The sequence below is a fragment of the Cornus florida genome, unplaced genomic scaffold, assembly GCF_030987335.1.
Source record: "Cornus florida cultivar Cherokee Brave unplaced genomic scaffold, ASM3098733v1 CherokeeBrave_3.0.0_Hap2_Chr01, whole genome shotgun sequence".
NCBI classification, from domain to species: Eukaryota; Viridiplantae; Streptophyta; class Magnoliopsida; order Cornales; family Cornaceae; genus Cornus; species Cornus florida.
The window spans coordinates 652,290-670,590 of NW_026775571.1; the positions used below are offsets into that span (position 1 = coordinate 652,290).

At 36.1% G+C, this 18,301-nt stretch overlaps 1 long non-coding RNA gene across 1 annotated transcript; it reads left to right on the forward strand.

The window, feature by feature from the left end:
* The first annotated feature begins 9,818 nt into the window (after positions 1-9,818).
* Positions 9,819-14,695, forward strand: LOC132296161 (uncharacterized). Its single transcript, XR_009480175.1, has 5 exons — positions 9,819-10,043; positions 10,235-10,328; positions 10,684-10,758; positions 12,777-12,834; positions 14,447-14,695. It is a non-coding gene; the product is annotated as an uncharacterized LOC132296161 (long non-coding RNA).
* The last annotated feature ends 3,606 nt before the right edge of the window (positions 14,696-18,301 follow it).

Genomic DNA, 18,301 nt, shown 5'->3' on the forward strand with positions numbered 1-18,301 from the left:
TATCCACACTCAAAATGTTCACTATCCTAAGGAACCGAGATGAACCAATATTGATAACCAATCACCCAACACCACCACACCCACGTACATATTTTTGTATATTTCAACAACGAATACAATAACAACAATCACATTGTTAACATGAATCACAACACGTTACATAAAAATACACTAAAGGATTTAGTGTGATTAAAACTTAATTACATTCCCCCAATGGCTATATACAAAATGAATCTAAATTCTTCACATGCTGCAAAATGATATATTTTGGATCAACACGTTACAAAATGAGGCCTAAATACAAAAGATAGCAAAAAGAGTCATTCTTCTAATCCAAGCTAATGCTGTGGTGGATTGTCGTCCGCCACTTCTTTTCCTGAACCTGAAAATGTTAAAATAATGGGGTGAGCGAAACGCTCAATAGGGAGTGTCTAAGACACACTTCTTATAACCCCGTGAATCCACGTAAGGAATAGGTAAAAGGAAACGGGATCAAAACATAGGGGGTACATGGCAATAACTACAATGACAAGTATATAACAATTGTCATCCAAACACATACACACCAGATATTCTAATGGAGTGCAATGTCATGCAAATGTCGCTCCCCATATCCGAAACATTTTCGTTACAAATTCTAAACCGTTAGTGTAATCCGACCCAAGATACCTCCAAGGCGTCACGAAAGGAGGATTGGCTAACCATCCACGACCGCAAGGCACCTCCAAGGCATCGCATCCGGCCTAGTTAGCTCAACCATACTCCCTTCTAAACTACACTAACACCGCGAACCACTAGGCGCCTCCTAGGTGTCCGGGTTTTCCAAACACTTTTAGGGAAAAAAAAAAAAAAAAATTTCCCGAAACAAGTTTTGTTTATTTTAAAACCCTTCTCTTCCCCAATGGATGCATGAATATTTCATGCTTTAATTCATCAATTCAACCATAAAACTTTCACACATATCATTCAAAGTAAATTTCTAAAATCCATAACTCATGCTTTCACTTCACATTATTCAAGCATATTAGGCATACAAAACACAAATTCCATTAGACAAAGGCATACTTATACACATTATATCAACTATCACTTAGACACACCTTTCACATGTAATATTTAAATATTTTGCAAGAACTTAAACTAATTAAGCATGCAATTCAACAATTTATAAAGAATTAACTCACAAAAAGCAAAGAAATCATGTATTAGAACATCCCTACCTCAATGGAAATGAAAACCCCCAAAATTCCAAATCAAAGCCCTACTTTCAAAAATTCAAAGATGGCCAAAATGGTGAATTGCTCCTATTTGAGCGTAGATCTCAACAAGCTCTTCGATTTGCCGCAACCGGCACCCAAAAACTCCAAATTGTTGAGAAGTAATTGAAGTTTGAAGCTTGAAGCAAAAGAAAAGAAAAAAATGAAAGGAAAAGGGGGAGAGAGAGCTAGTGCCAGGAGAAAGAAGAAGAATGAGGCCAATGTTAGCCTCTTTGCCACAAAAATCTCTAATGGTAGGTCCCACTTTATTTTTTTTTAAAAATCTTTTTACTTTGTTTTCCAATACAAGGCATATATATATATACATATACCATATAATAACCACATAAAATACAATAAATAAAAAATGGATGAGATGCAAATGGACCCAACATAAAATCCCCGTACACAATGATTCCGGTAGCGGGTCCCACTCGGGACTGTCCAACCCAAAAAATGAAAAAAATAAAATTAAATAAATTCAAAATGGCAACCATTGCATTTCTAAGAGTCCTGAACTCAAAAAAATGTCCCAATCAACACTCGGACACACCTGGCACACCCCACGGTGTCCGGTAAGCCAAAAATAAGAAAAGACAAAAATGCCCTTGTAACTGCAAAAATTTTGAAAAATTGTAAAATGGTGAAAAACAGAAACATTACAGTATATATATATATTGTGTAGAGATATCATGATAATTAATAGCTTGTGAAATTGTAGCTTATATGCATTATATAGTTTGTTAAGTGATTCAAAGCCTTAGAAGCATGTATATCTTGTCGTGAGTAAATTGCTTCATTTACTAAGCTGTTTAATTCTAGAGACTTTTCATGTTGGGATGATAATCTCTTGCAAAATAACACATTTAATTACCTTGTGAGCATGTTACTAATTGGTTGTAGGATTAGTACTTGTGGCCGCCTAAAATGGTAATTTGACTTAGCATGATATATGATATCATTGTCTTATATAGCTTGTTTAAATATATCTTGTATAGGTATATTACTTATTTAGAATATCACAATTGATTACCGTGAAAGCTTGTTCCTAAATTGTAGTTTATTTAGTACTTGTGGCTTAGGATAGTAATTTGACTTAATTGTTGTACGATATTCTTATTTTATGTATAAATTGCATATTGAAGACTTGACATGTCATATGCCATTTAGACTTGAATTCTAGGACATGGTTTGTGTGGATTCAACCTTACTGTGCATGGAACATGGTTACTTGCATTGTTTATTTGTAAAGTTTTGAACTTGTTGATTTTGGAAAGCTTGTGAGGACATAATATATGTGATGGCTAGGGTTCGGCTCTAATATGGCGAAAAGAGTCTTCCTAAGTCATAAGTGCACACTAGGTAGTACCTTGTGGGTCGTAATTACCCAGAATAACTTGCTTGGTCTAATGACCACATGTCATAGTCTTTCCACTATTTGATTTCGCATTAAATTTTAAGTAGTTAGTCATTGATTACTTATAGCTTGTGAATTGGTGCTTGCCTTGTATATTTAAATCTCATTTAGTGTACTTGAACTTGTATACTTGCTTATGTATTTAAATCTCATTTAGTATACTTGAAACTTGTATACTTGCTTCGTTTATTTAAACCTCAATTTGTATACTTGCTCCGTATGTTTAAATTTCATTAGTATACTTGTACCGTGTAAACTTGTCATATGCGTATTTCATTTAGCTTAGTATACTTGTGCTTGTATACTTGATTTACAAGAGTCTCCATATTAATTTATACTTGTGTATGTATGCTTAGATATTGCATATCTTGTTTTAATATGGTTTAGTATACTTGTAAGTGTATACTTAAGTAAGGTGTAATTCGTTTCAACATTGTTTTGTATACTTGAGCATGTATACTTGTATGTTGTCTTTAATTTCAATTGCTTGTATAGCTTGAGATGATCCCTTAATTCACCTTAGAACATACACGCTAGGAGGAATGATCTCTTGTAATGGTTTATATTAAACTTGCATGGCATTTGAAACTTTAAGGTATACGCATGCACTTCTTCCTATGAGTAACTTGTTTACTCACCCTAGTTGTTGGGATATTTTTTAGGTATGGATATCTTGGCTTGGGATGCATAACATCCCTAGGTCACCTTGTTTATTTTGGAGTGCTTTGATGTATTTTAACGAGCATTCAAGTGTTAGCATGTATCGTCTTGCCTTTTTAAGTTAAAATGCATAGATAGGCTAAAAATGTCATTTTTGCCTTGAAATGTGTAACGTGTACCTAAGTACACTTTTTGGCCTTCATTTTATATGTATCAGATGTGGCCAAGGGCCAAACTTCATTTGGAATCACATGTATGTATTAAATATTAAATTTTACCTTTAACGGGAATAATATGAAAATCAAGGGTTTTGGCATGTCATTTTTGCACCGGAGTGTACATTATGTATGCAAATTCACTTTTTAGCGTTCATTTAATATGTATTAGGTGTGGCCAAGGGCCAAACACCACTTTGTTCTCATTTATCCATTTTGGATCCATAAATTGCTTTTGAAGGCAATATTATGAAATTTGAAGTTTTAGCGAGTCATTTTCCATTTGGGTGATGCAAAGTGTGCACGAGCCTACTCATTTGGACTCATTTAATATGTATGACATGTGGAATGGTCTTTTGAATGCATCTAGGTCTAGTTGTTGCAAGTTTTCTCTTTAAATGGCATTTTGCACGCTTTTGAGGTTTGATAGGTCATATTTTGCATCGGGGGTATTCTGAAGCCTTGGATCATTGTAGCGTATCCTAAAAGGTATATTACGTCTGCGTGCATGATCATTTTTTTGCAAAACATCTTCATTGGTGAAATGAGCCTCTTATGGACTCATTTTGTATTTTATTTACAAAATCTGGTTTAGGGGCATTTGGGGGCCAGTTTTTCTTTTGAGAAATAAATTCTGGCCTTGACATAGTCACATAGAAAATGTGATTTTAGGGGGAGTCACTTCACAGCATTTTTCTAAAAAAAAAAAAAAAAAAAAAAAAAAAAAAAAAAAAAAAACCCCATCTTCATATAGTTTTCAAGGTTACAAAGAATTGTATTTTTGGAATTTAGATCAGGTCACTATTCACCAGCAAGTCAGCTTTTTGGCGACTAGTCGTCCACTTGTTATGGGGTGCTCTTAGGCTGATGGGGCAATTAGTTGTAGCCCCTTTTTTTATTTTATTTTTTGGTTTTTTTGGTTTTTGTTTTAAAACTTCAGAATTTGATATTTTTGTCATCCGAACTCCGAATCAAGTGATTCTTAAGTCTAACTTTGTTAATTTTTCATTGTCTATCCAATGGCATCCATGGTGGCACCCATTTCAGTTTAGAATGACCATTTTACCCTTGGTCCATTCCTTGGAGGGTTTTGAAACCCTAACTTCGGTCTTACTTCCGCTGAGTTACGGGACTCCTCAGAAGGCCACTTTTATGTCTTAAGAATGACGTACATCTTTAGAGACCTGTTTATGTTTTGCTTCCGTAAATTTTGGATCCGTTTTGGGTCATCACAGGACACATTGGGTTTGAAAAATCTAGGGCCGTCACATTTCATAACAAAAATACCCTAGAAACCCATAGAAATGTGCACCAATCACCACCATACACCACCACCACCTACTAAGACCTCCATCACCAACACAAATTCATGTTGTCGTTACAGCTAATATAAAATCATGTTATATATAATAAATGGGAAGTAGAACTTATCAACCTTGATGAGGATGTCCTCAAACATTCCCCTAGGCTTCTTAACAAACCTATCGGCTAATTGGAGTACCACCATTCAAATCCAAATTTTAGTCGATTCAAATCTATAAAAATAAAAATTAAAAATAAACAACTCCAAATTTTCTCACCTACTTCGTATCGTGAAGCATCATGTTTCTACCAGGATGAATAAAGAACTAAGAGTTTTGAAACTCAGTCCTTACATCTTCCATCCAATTTGTCTACAGTAAAACATCTGTTTATGAACTCTATTTGCAACACTGTAGTGCTCGAAATGGAAGAATAACCAATGTCATTGGCAGGAAGAATATCCAATGTCTTTGGTGGATTATTAACAATTTTAACCTTTTTATATAAACTCTGGCATACCACTTTTGGGATCTTTGGTTGGAGCATTAGCAATCAGTCACCCATATAAAAACGAAAAAGTAAATTTAATTACAAAATGAAATATTAAAAAAAAAAAAAAAAAAAAAAACTCAACTAGATATTGTTTTCTAATGGAAATCCAAAGTGACACAAACAAAAATTATTTTAAACTCATTGCCATCAATCTCACCAAAATCAATATCTCTCATGAGTCACCACTAACCACAAACACAAACCCCCTAGCAGACCCAAGACCCAACTATAAACCAAAAAAATCAAAAACCCCATCCCCAATACCCAAACCCTAGTTACAAGTAGTAGTTAGAGAACCCAAGACCCATTCAGAGGTCTCGCTTGGGCCGAAACACCATTGAATTAAGGTTCGATCCTTTTCTTGAACAGGCCAGTGGGCTAGCAGTACTAGGTTCCTACTTTCCAAAGGGAGGTCAGGGGTTCGAGTAGGGCTGCAAATGAGCCGAGCCAAGTCGAGCTTTGGCATGCTCGGGCTCGGCTCGCCATAATCTGGGAGGTGCTCGGGCTCAGGCGAGCCTAGAATAGCCAGGCTCGATCTCGGCTCGTTAGAAAATCGACGAGCTCGGGCTCGGCTCGGTTCGGGCTCATTTATGACTCAGATCCAGTTTTAAAACCCCCGATTCCTATATCTGCCTTGTCCCAAGTAGTTGCATCAAAACCAGCTAACGGAGTTGATGAATAAGATGGGTGAAGCAGGGGAAGCTATCAGATCGGGGTAGCGACTACCAACAATTGGCCGGATTGTTCCAAATGAATTATCTGCGCACAGATATAGATACACAGCACACACACACACACATATATATAGTGCCACACATATATACAAGTATATATAATACAAAATAGATTAGTGTATATATATAACACAAATATATCAATACGTGAAGTCAAGAGACTTCAAATCTTACCTTATTCAGGTAAGGGATACTGGGGCGGTAGACAAGCGTAAGAGAGAATAGTTGCAGAGAAGGAAAGAAGAGAGTAGAGAAGAGAGGGGCTGCCGCAGAGAATGAAATTAGAATATAGGGTTTGTTATGTTAACATAAATGAGTTGGGTCTTTAAAATGAATATGGGCCATTTTTTTGTTTTTGGGCTTTGTTATTTGGATGGAGTAATGGTTCAAATGGGCTTATTATGTATAATTGTAATGGACTCACACATATGGGCTGGATCAAAAACTTATAAATGGCTAATAAACGAGCCATATACGAGCCTTGTTCACGAGCCTAAACAAGCCTTATACGAGCCTTGTTCACGAGCCCATACGAGCTGAGCTTAACGTTGTTCGGGCTCGGCTCGTTTACTAAACGAGCCTAGAAATTGGGCTCGAGCTCGGCTTCATCTGCTTAACAAACGAGCCCGAACAGAGCCCTTAGCGAGCCGAGCCCGAGCTGTTTATGAACAGCTAGGTTCATTTGCAGCCCTAGGTTCGAGCATCGGTGGAGGCATGTGTGTATGAGTAAGAAAAAAAAAGGCTCAATCCTTTTCTCGATCGAAATCTTCATCACTGCCAAGGCAATTGTTGCAATCATCACAATAACACCACACTTGCACCAACACCAACACATCCGTCTACGCCACTATCACCATAATTGGCAATGGCGCCACCAGTATCCCCATCCAAAACCACCACCATTAATTAATAAAATTCTATAACACAATCTTCACTAATCCACCAGCGGCGTCACTACCGTAATTACCGGAAACCTATGTCTCATTGTTCCTGCCTTTGCAACATCGCCGTTGCACCTTTCCTAATCTATTTAATGGCACTGTGTATTCCGGTGAATGACCAGCATAGTGAGCTCATTAGTCCATGGTGGCGGCGACAGCAACAGCTTGCTCGATGATGAGGCGGAGGACGACGAGGCTAAAGTTCAGTACCACCAAGTCATCAACCATTATTGAGTTTTGGTGGGGGGAGATGATGGCAGCAGTTGTGGGGGTAAGGGATGGTAGTGGCGTTGATGGAGAGAATATGAGGAGAGACAAAAGATGAGCAGATTAGGGTTTTGTTGAAATAATTAGGGGTACTTTTGTCTTTTAAGAAATTTGATATTTTTTTTATTAAAATATAGTAGTATTAAATAAGTGAGGTCATAAATGATGGAGTATTTCATAATTTTTTTAGATGGAAATCTGAAATAAGAGTTAAAATAATAATGTTCATTTACTTGATGTTTGAGTGAGCTTTGGACAATAAGAAGTGAAGTCTTAGTGTGCCACAAGCCTTATTAGAAACATTGATACATGGTCATATATGCTTGTATCTATTTTTAGGTTAAAGCACACCCCTTGAGGTTTGCCGTAAGGACAACTATAACGAATGGGCGCTTGTCCATTTACCCAAAAACTCAAACTATTAGGTAGTTCTGCATACCCGCCCATTTATACCCAATCACTTTCCCTTTCAAATTCGATGTGGGATAAATGACCCTTGTTACATTCTCTCCCACCCAAATTCGTAACGCCCAAGACAAATGACCCTTGTTACATTTTCCCCCACCCAAACTCACAGCCCTCGTTGTGGCTTGGGCCACCCTGCCTACTCGAGCTAGCTTACCCGGACGCTTAGCATGACATCAAAGACTGGGTCGGACTCTAATACCAATTGTAATAGGTGGGAGCTTTACCATTTATCCAAAAGCTCAAGATTTTGGGTAGTGCTGCATTCCCACCCATTTATACCCAATCACATTCCCATTCAGATCCGATTTGGGACAAATGACCCTAGTTACAACAACCACATACAAATTGAGTGTTTTTTTGGACAATGACACCGTCTTAAGTTTACTTACTTTGACAACAAGACACCCCTGAGTGCTCTAACAAATGATAAAATGACCTAAAAGCCTTTTGACTTGTAAAATAACACTTTTAAATAGGGAAATTACAAATTTACCCATACTACCTAATTTGAGAAGTCTAAAATAACCTCTTAAGTACCTACCCGCAAAGGCACCACCACCTCTTTGTTGCCGCCACCACCTATTATTTCTTCTGCTCATTCTTTTTCTCTTATGTATAATATATAATGGATTGGATTGCAATTGTGTGTGTGTGTGTGTGTGTGTGTGTATATACACACACACACACACACACACACACAATTGCAATCCAATCCATTCTTACGCTACCCTAACCTAGGGATGGCAATTTATCCCACGGGGACGGGTACCCGCCCCCCCTGTTTATAGCGGTTTTAGGAGACGGTTTAACTTATTTGGACAAGGATGATTTTTATTAATGAAAACCACTCTGGAAACCTTTAAGTTACATTCACTTTCTCAACTATTTCAGTGAGCAGCAGCGGGTGTCCACGGGGTAAAAAAGTTAAACAAGGCGGGGATAGAGTGAAAAGGTCCCCCGCTTAGGTGATTTTGGATGGGGACGGGATGGGGATTTCTAAACGGTTTTGGGGGCGGGAGAGGGTACATCCGCCCAAAACTACCCCCGTTGGCATCCCTACCTTAACCTTCCCCAAATTAATCATAAAATTTCAGCGTCCAAATAGTGGAGACCCAAACACTAGACACCATTTTTCTCTCTAACCCAAATATGTTGTTTGGGTCCTCTATCGCCTTCGACGAGTCCAAGGCCTCCATAATTCAAGAACACAATCTCGAAACTTGGTTACATGAAAGCAGACTAATAGGAGAGAATGAACACCCATTGACAACAACAAAAAACTCCCAAAACAACCATCACTGATAACAAAACAACCACCAAAACCGCTGACAACAAAACAACCACCACCGTCGCAGACCTAGCCAGAATAGATCCATCGAGTCCCCCTCAGGCTTTGCATCATTCCCGATGACAATACCCACAACTATATCCAACCCAATTTCATTTGAAGCATTAAACCCTAAGACCACATCCCGGTCCCAAGGCTACCTCCCACGCCTTCGTCGTCAATTCACTCGCCAAGCAATCGCCAGATCAGAGCTTTGTCAATAAGTCATCGCCCGAAGAAGCTAGTTATCAATAAGGCATCTCTCAATAACCCCAATCTCAGCTTGTTCCTTCTGAAACTTGTGCGTGATACAATCGCCGCCGGTGATGGCCCGAGCAAGGCTTCGGACTACGCTTTTTGAGCTTCGAGCTGTTCGCCATCAACGGTGAGCTGGACTAGACGATGGACCTTGTAGAAGATAGAGAGAGAAATCAATGGACACTTGTTTAGGGGCTGAAAGGGTTAGATGAATTCTGATGCCTAGTTGGTAATTGTGGAAGGGTAAAAACGTCATTTCAAATTTATGATATTTAAGATTAAAATTAATTATAGATTAATAGACAATTTTGACTTTTCATATAAAATCAAATAAAACTAATAAAATTCATCCTCTCCTTTTTTATCTTTGATTTTCTAGTTTTTTTTTTTTTTTTTTTTTTTTTGGGTTCGAATAACTCATACCCTGTACATTTTAAAGACCAGACTATCGACACCCAGCGGTTCAAATATATTAAGGTTCTAGGCAGGTTAGACTTCTTTGCCCTTCTCTACACCATCTCACTTTGCAAAACCCAGATCTTTACTTCGTAGGCTTTGTTTGTGCCGTTCGAAAGGCATTTCACTCAAACGTAACGACCTATGGTTAGGGTTCTAGAGATTGTTTTCCCTATTCCTATATCTCAAGGTAAAGGCTACTGCAATTGTCAATTAGTTTAACTAAAATTGATCTATATGGGGATCTAACAATTTATTTGTTATTCTTATATTTATATAGTTTTTGGTCTTACATATGCATCTTTAATGATTGAATTGTCAGAATAAGCATACACTCCTCGATCCTTATTCAGATGTACAATTTCATTTTTTTCTTTGTAGAAATAAAGAGATGGATCCAGACTCAATTAAATCGACTCTGTCCAATTTAGCATTTGGAAATGTAATGGCAGCAGCAGCTCGTAATTATCAAAAGGTATTTTTTGAATTATTTTCCTATTTTTCCTAATTTCATAAATACTTCCCTATTTAATCTTTTTCATTTTTGAACATGAACTTAGTTTTGTTAGGGAAGTTCCTATTTGATATGTATTTAATATGATTTACGATCTGTCCCATTATTAGTCTGTTTATTCTGTTTTACTTCAGTATATATTTATATATGTGTGCGTGTGTGTGTGTGATAAAATTAGGGACAGAAAATACAATTTAAGACTCAGGAAGGTTAAATTGACTATGTAAGGAAAATGGATAGTGTAATGTTAATTAGTTTCACATTGCTAGTAGAATATTGCAGTGCTGATTGTTATGGTGTTTCATTTAACTTACAGGAATTGTTATCTCAAGAAAGGGTACAGGAATCTACCTCTGTTAATGAGGAGGTTGATCTTAATGAGCTGATGAACGTAAGTTGGATAAGGCTTCTACATTGCATATTACTTGCCTAGAAAATAAAACTATCTACTTTGCTTCCTTTGCGTTCATGTATGTTTAAACTCCATATTGTGTTTACATACTGTAATGACCCGGTCATTTTTCTTCCTTTTTTTTTTCTCAGATTTTAACGGATATTTTTTTCCGTTGTCTTTTCCTTTTTGGGTTCGGTTTTTCATCACTTGATGTCGTCTCGAGTGCTCTGGAATGATTTCCAAAACTCTTTTCCTTAGATTGACAACTTCCTTTGGGGATTGTGTCATTTCCATATTTTATTTTTCCGAACACTATTCACATTTTGTCTTTTTCTCGTTTATCCTTTTTCCTTGCACAACCTCACTTTTTGTGCTCGGATTTAATTCCAGTTTTGTATGCATTCATGATATTTGATTTCCATGATAATGGTATTTTTACTTTTCTGAAAAAAGCATGTTGATTACTTACTTCTTTCATAAAGGGGCATTAATGCATACTTTAGTATAATTATTCTTAACTTGTGGGGTTTTAGTGTTATTAAATAAAGTAATTATTTTTCATCTTGGGGACCATTTTGCAATTAAATTTGGAAGATATTTTCAAAAAGGACCTTTTTGCAATTTTTGAAAAGTGTGACAAGTGTCACACTCTCATTGGTCCACTTGTTGACATTTGTGTGGAAACACTTTAATGCATTGGATGATGACATTTGGAGGGTGAGGATTCACCCACTTGTTAGCCTAGGATTGGTGCACTTATTGGCTTGGATGGTTGACAAGTGTAGGTATGGGATTAAGCCTAGGAAGGAGCCATGGATTGGTGACAAGTGTAAGTTCACAATTTAGTCTTGCAAATATCTTTGGGCCACTTTGGGAATATGGTTTTAAAGGAGGGTTTTTGTGCAATTGACCATAAATGTGTGTGTTGACCATGGTGTAAGAGCACATAGTGAGTGGAGGATTTCTATTTCCTCCACTCACATGTAACCACATTATTTCATTCTCTTCCTTACAAGAAAACCCTAGCCTCCATGGATGGAGCTTGAAGCCTTAGGCATTGACCTTGATCTTTGAGGCCCTTCCACTTACTTTAGACCATAAAGCTTGGAATACTTTTTGTCCCCCTCATCCTCCTTTTTGAAACCCTTGAAGGATCTAGCCTAACTCTTAGTTTTGCTTTGGTATCTAGAGATTCAATTCTCTAGTGAGGTATTGATCTATTATTTTGAAGTATTTTTATGTCATTATTGAGTGTTTTACATGCATGGAAGGGAAGGACTTGTATTTTTTCCTTAAACTGTTTTAACTTGAATTAATCTTGTCAAAATTAAATATAGAATATGAAAATATACTCAATTAGCTTTCATTTAGTTTTGGTTTCATGTAATTTGGATTTAAAATGAATTAGTTATGAATTTTTGAAGTTTCAAGCTAGTTGCTAGAAATTTGAAGCTTTTCTTTTTTGGTCCGGAAATGAATTTTTTATATGGAGCTGTGGTGCTTCAATTGCCATGAAATTCTTACTGGAACTTTCGCCATGGGTTTTACACTACTTAGAATTTTTTCACAATTTTAGAGCATTTCTAAATTTTTTTTAAAATCCGAAACTATCTGCTATCCATGTTCTTATTGCAGCTGGAAAACATATTTTTAGATGATTTATTTCACTAACCTTTTGACATTGGATCATGGCTTAAATTTCCAGTTTTACACTCTCATATGTTTACTTCCAAAATAAATTAGGTTTGCCCAATTTGGATGTCAAATGAATTTTTCATGAATTTTCAAAGTTGGAAGCTACAAGCTGAAAATGTGTTTTCTGGGCAGAATTTGTTTCAAAGTTGTGGGTCAAAACTGTTTCAATTGGGAAAATATTTTGTTAAACTAAATTGATATTATCAAATTACAGTATTTAAGCTTTCATTGGGCTTTGGATTCATTCAATTTGGGTTAGAATTGAATTTTTTATGAATTTTACAAGTTGGAGGTAGCAAACTGAAAAATCTGTTTTGCAGACCGAAAATTTGGGGCGATTTCATTTCGGTGGTAATTGGGATTTTCATTCCAATTGAGGTAGGGAATGTTTTAGGATTATTTGTATGTTGTATTGTGTGTTTGCCATGATTATACAACATATATGTATGTCTTGTACCAAATCTAGAAAGTTAGTAATTTTTATTTCTTTGTATAAGATTTAAAATTTATGATGATGTATAACTTTGATTTGAATTGTAACATGTTAGGAAATTATGCTTAGATATGTTGGTTAACATATATTAAATTTGGATCATTTGATTAAGAACTACAACTTTTATTTAATATTTATCTTTAGTGAAAGTTTAATTCACATGGTTGTATCAAGCATTAAATCAAGTTGTAATGTGGTATTTAAATAGGCCTTAGCATGTTCTCTAACATAGATTAAATTGAGGGCATTTGGAATTGTTTAAAAATCTAGAGGAAATTAATTAATTAGCTTGATTAATTTTGTTTTAAGTGTTTTAATCACTTAACTTGTCATTTGATGTTATATATATGATAACCATGACATGTCTTTCAATATATATTAAATTGAGGTTATTTTGATTAACTTGAAATTTAGAGAATTTAACTATTTATGTTTAATTAAATTCTACTTTATTACTCCATGGATTTAATTGCATTTTGGAAGTTGTTTCTATATTTAAATCATGGATTTGAATTCGGTGTATGTTCACTTGATTACTTTTGAGAATTGGATAACATAGTTGTTATTTTTATATTCATGAGAATATGTTTTCCTTATTGGATATATTGTTGCTATGTGTAAGGAATTGCGCACCTTGTATTTGACATCTTTCATGCCATAGTAATTGTAGACTTTGAGCATGTATTGTATATGTTTCTAAAATTGGATTGTGCTTGGTAAATAGTTGATATCTTGTATATACATGTTGATATATACACGTTGTTACATAATTTGTTGATTTTGAAAACTTGGGAATGTCGTTGTTTGGTTACGGCTAGGACTTGGTTCTAGTACGGGGGATTGTCCCTCTATATAGTCTAGTGCGCACATAGGGAGGTTACCCATGGGCTAGTAACCCTAAAGTAACTATGTTGTCGGTCTGATCCGGCATGACGTCTGAGTATCCACTTTATTTGATTTCGTATTTCATTTCAAATTGATAACTAGATGATATCGTAACTTGTTGTTCCTTATTTGATTTCCTATTTTGAGCTTAAGATGTAGCTTTGTGAAAGCATGTTTCATGCGTTGTATTGGAAGTTCCATTGTTGGTTAAATTGCATTGATATCATAATTTGTATTTTGATGTTCAAATGTAGTTTAGGAATGACCTTATAAATTCATTTTGAATATAGACGTTAGGTGGCATGACCCACACTTATTGTTTTCGTATTTTGGATTTCAAGTTGAAGACTTTGAGAATCTATATCTTGTTGCCTTGTATAACATGTTTCCATGTTGTTTGAATTGTATGAACAATGTGATTATGAGAGAAATGATCTAGGTAGCTTAGGATGCTCCCTGGGTCTCATCTTGACATAGACGTTAGGTGGCATGAGCCCCTTTAACATGTTTCACCATAAGGTGATAAAATTGTAAAATGTTAGGTCGATGCATGCTCATCTCCTACGAGTAGCTTTATGTTACTCACCCCTACGATACTGGGGCATATTTCAGGTACAGGACTCAGGATTTGAAGATTCCATTGCTCCTTGGATGGCTTACAGTTTCTAAGTTTCTATTTTATACAAGTGTTAGCATAAGATGCCTCTTTGTAGCCCTATTTGTTTAAACTTGTATTCGTTGATTCGTATATGTAAAGTGTACGTAAGTGCACTCTTTTCAATGTATTTAACATGTATGAGATGAGTCCGGAGGCCAATGACATGTATCTCGTTTTCTATGCACTTTTGTTTTTAAAGTTTTTATGAAAATATTAGAAAATGTTAAGTCATTGCTTCATAACTTTCGCATCGGGTGTTGGAATTTCATATCTTTTCTGCCCCGACTCAGAATCAGACGATTCTTAAGTCTAATTTTGTTCATTTTTCGTTGTCCATCCAATGGTGTGCACGGTGGCACCCTTTTCAGTGAGAAATGACCATTTTACCCTTAGTTCATCTCTTTTCAGGTTAGGCATTCTTGCTTCATTTGCTTGGCTCATTTGAGTTCCGTGGTTTCGTGGAGAGTCATTTTGGGGCCTTAGGGATGACGTACATCTCTTGAGGTCATTTGGCTTCTTTTGCTTCCGCATTTTGGATCCGTTATCGGGTCAACTTCCGGTTCATCACTAACGCACCGGGTTGAGAAATCCGAGTCGTCACACATACACTTGGTGATATCAGGATCCTGAACTGGAAAAATTACATGCAGATAAGATCACGGCTCTCAAGGTCGGTAATTTTTTTATTAAATGCATCAGCATACAGTTTGGTATTTTGATTTGGGGTAAACTATCTAAATTTGGAAAATTCATTTTGCTTGAATTTTATTTGAATAGAAAGAAGCTAAAAAGCGATAGGCATTGAAGAAGCAAGGGCATAGAGAGTATAAGGAGATAACAGAAGGTGTGACGGCCTTGGATTTCCAAACCTAGTGCGTCCTCTGTTAACCCGTTAACGGATCCAAAAATACAGAAGCAAAAAGGTAAACCAAGGTCTTTAGAGATGTACGTCATCCCTAAGACACAAAAAAGGCTTCTCGAGCAGTCCCGAGACTCAACGGAAGTAAGAAGAAACAAGGGTTTTGAAACCTCACAAGAAATATACCAAGGGTAAAATGGTTATTTCATATAGAAATGGTGTAATGACCCGGATTTTTAAGGATATTTTTTTTTTCCGTTGTCTTTCCTTTATGAGTTCAGTTCCTCTTCGCTTAGTGTCATCTCGAGTGCTCTGGAGTGATTTTCGAGACTCTTTTCTGTGGATTGACAACTTCCTTTGAGGACCGAGTCGTTTTCACATTTTTCGTTTTTCGACACTATTCACTTTTCGTCCTTTTCCCTATTTTGTCTTTTCCCCGTTTGACACTTTGTTGGCATAACCACACTTCTTGTGTTCAAAGTTGGTTTTTAACTTCATGTGTCTCCATCTTGAGTGGTTTCCACGAAATACGTATCTTTACTTTTGCAAGAAAGTACTCTGGTTGTTCCCGGTGTCCATAGGGGCATGGATGCAAGGTTCTTTGAAATTATTTTCTTTTCTTGGTGTGTTTTTCGTAAATATCTTTTGGAAGATATTTTATTTTAGGAGTTTTTAAGAAAATATTTTTGGAAGATATTTTCATTTTGGGCCATTAGTGCAGTTTTCACTTTTTGGAGGGGCCATTGTGCAATTAATGAAAGTTATTGCTAAATGCCTTGTTTTGAGCCTGGATCCTCGTACGGGATTCATTTTCACTTTTCGTCGAGTCGTGTACTCTTAGAAATTCCTTCAGGTCATTGTTTTCCAGTTTTAGGATTTCTGGCCCCAATTAATGCCAAACTTGTTTGGGGTATAACTTTCTGCTCGGGACTCAGTTTTTGATGCAATTTCTTTCGTTGTTCATATTTTCTCATTTTGAATCTTTTTTATTCATAGATTTTTGTCATTTGAGCGCGTCTGCTCAAATTTCACTTTTTCGGACCCGGCGGGGCCCGTTCGGGGCACTTTTTGAGATTCTATAAAAGAGGGATGAGATATTTTATTTTTTCATCTTCCCCACTCTCTTGCACGACCTGAAGCTTCCATGGCAGCCCAAGGGAGGCTGCCACCTTCTCTCTCCTCTTTTGAGCTTTATTCCTTCGTCAGAACATAGAAGGGCATTTGCGTTTAGTGTTCGTGTTGACTACGCACTTCTTTCACCCTTATTAAAACCCATTTCTGACCATTCTTTGAGTTTGGGTTCAAAGTTAAGTTGTGAATTTGATGGGACTTCCTTGGGGGTTATGTGCACGGTGTAGTCCCCGATAAAACCTAGAAGTTTCGTCGGATTCGGAGCGGTTTCCATTTGGTGGCTTTTGAGATCTTCATCTCAAATTGAGGTAGGGGATGTTCTAGGCTTTTATGTGTGTTGTATTGAGTGTTTAGCATGATTATACAATTTAATTGCATGCCTTGTATCAATTCTAGAAAATTAGTATTAATTATTTCTTTGTATGAAATTTAATTCACAAGGATGTGTATAACTTAGAATGGAATTGTGGCATGCTAGAAAATCATGTTTTAATATGTTTGTTAACATATATTAAATTGGGATTAATTGAATAAGAATTGCACTTTTTATTTAATATTTATCTTTGGTGAAAGATTAAATCCCATGGCCATACTTTTCAAGAAATGAACTTGTAGTATGCTTTTAAATTAAGTCTTAGCATGTTTGTTAACATACTTTAATTTGAGAGTATTTGGACAAGTATGAAAATCTAGAGATTTTAAATTAAATAATTAATTAAAATCTATTTAATGGTTCCCTTGGCCCAATTAAGTTTTTTACTTGATAATCATGATGACTAGGACTTGTGTACTAGTATATATTAAATTGGGACCATTTGAAGTTGCTTTGAAATTTAGAAGTTTAATTATCATGATATAATTAAATTCTACCTTGTTATGCCATTGGCCTAATTGAGATTTTAGTGAATGTATGTATATACTATGCTATATTGTATAATATGCATTGATTAGGGGCCATTTGATTGAGATTTGAAAGCTAGGGAATTTAATTAGTTTATTTGATTAAATTCCATTTCTATTGCTTTAATGATTAAATCCTGAAATTGGCATTGATAGTATGTTTGAAGCATGATTTTAGACTTGTAATAGATTTATAAATTATGTTTTCAATATTGAATTATATTGTTATAGCGTGTAGTGAATCGCACACTGAATTTGACATGTGATGTTATTATAGCGCGTAACGAATCGCGCTCTGAATATTCGATATTGTCATCCTATAGTTGTTGTGGATTTAGAGCATGTGTTGTGTGGTTACAACCTTCTTGTGCATGAAGGTAGTTTCGTGTACTGTTTAATACATATATAATTTGTTAACTTATTTATTTTGGAGTTGTTTGGGACATTGTTAAGCTGTGATGGCTATGGTTTGGCTCTAGTACGGGGACAAGAGTCCTCTAAGTCAAAAGTTCGCGCGTTGGGTAGGCTGCCTGGGGGTTAGTAGCTCCAAATTAGCCCTATAAAGTTCGCACATTGGGTAGGCTGCCTGGGGGTTAGTAGCTCCAAATTTGCCTTGTCTCAGCGGAAATCCGAGCTGTGATGTCCAAGTTTCCACTATTTGATTTCGCATTCAATTCCAAGTTGACAACCAATGTTTAATTGTGACTTGTGGTTTTGGTAATTGGCGATTTGATGTTGTTAAGTACATCCATACTAAATTGATATATTTAGTTGATTTCACACTTTTAGATTGCTAGTTGATAACCTAGAGAATCTATGTCTTGATGTGTAGTATTAGATATTCTAATTATGCTAAATTGTTATATTTAGTTGATGTTGCATTTTAGACTTCAAGTTGATAACCTTGAGAACCACTATG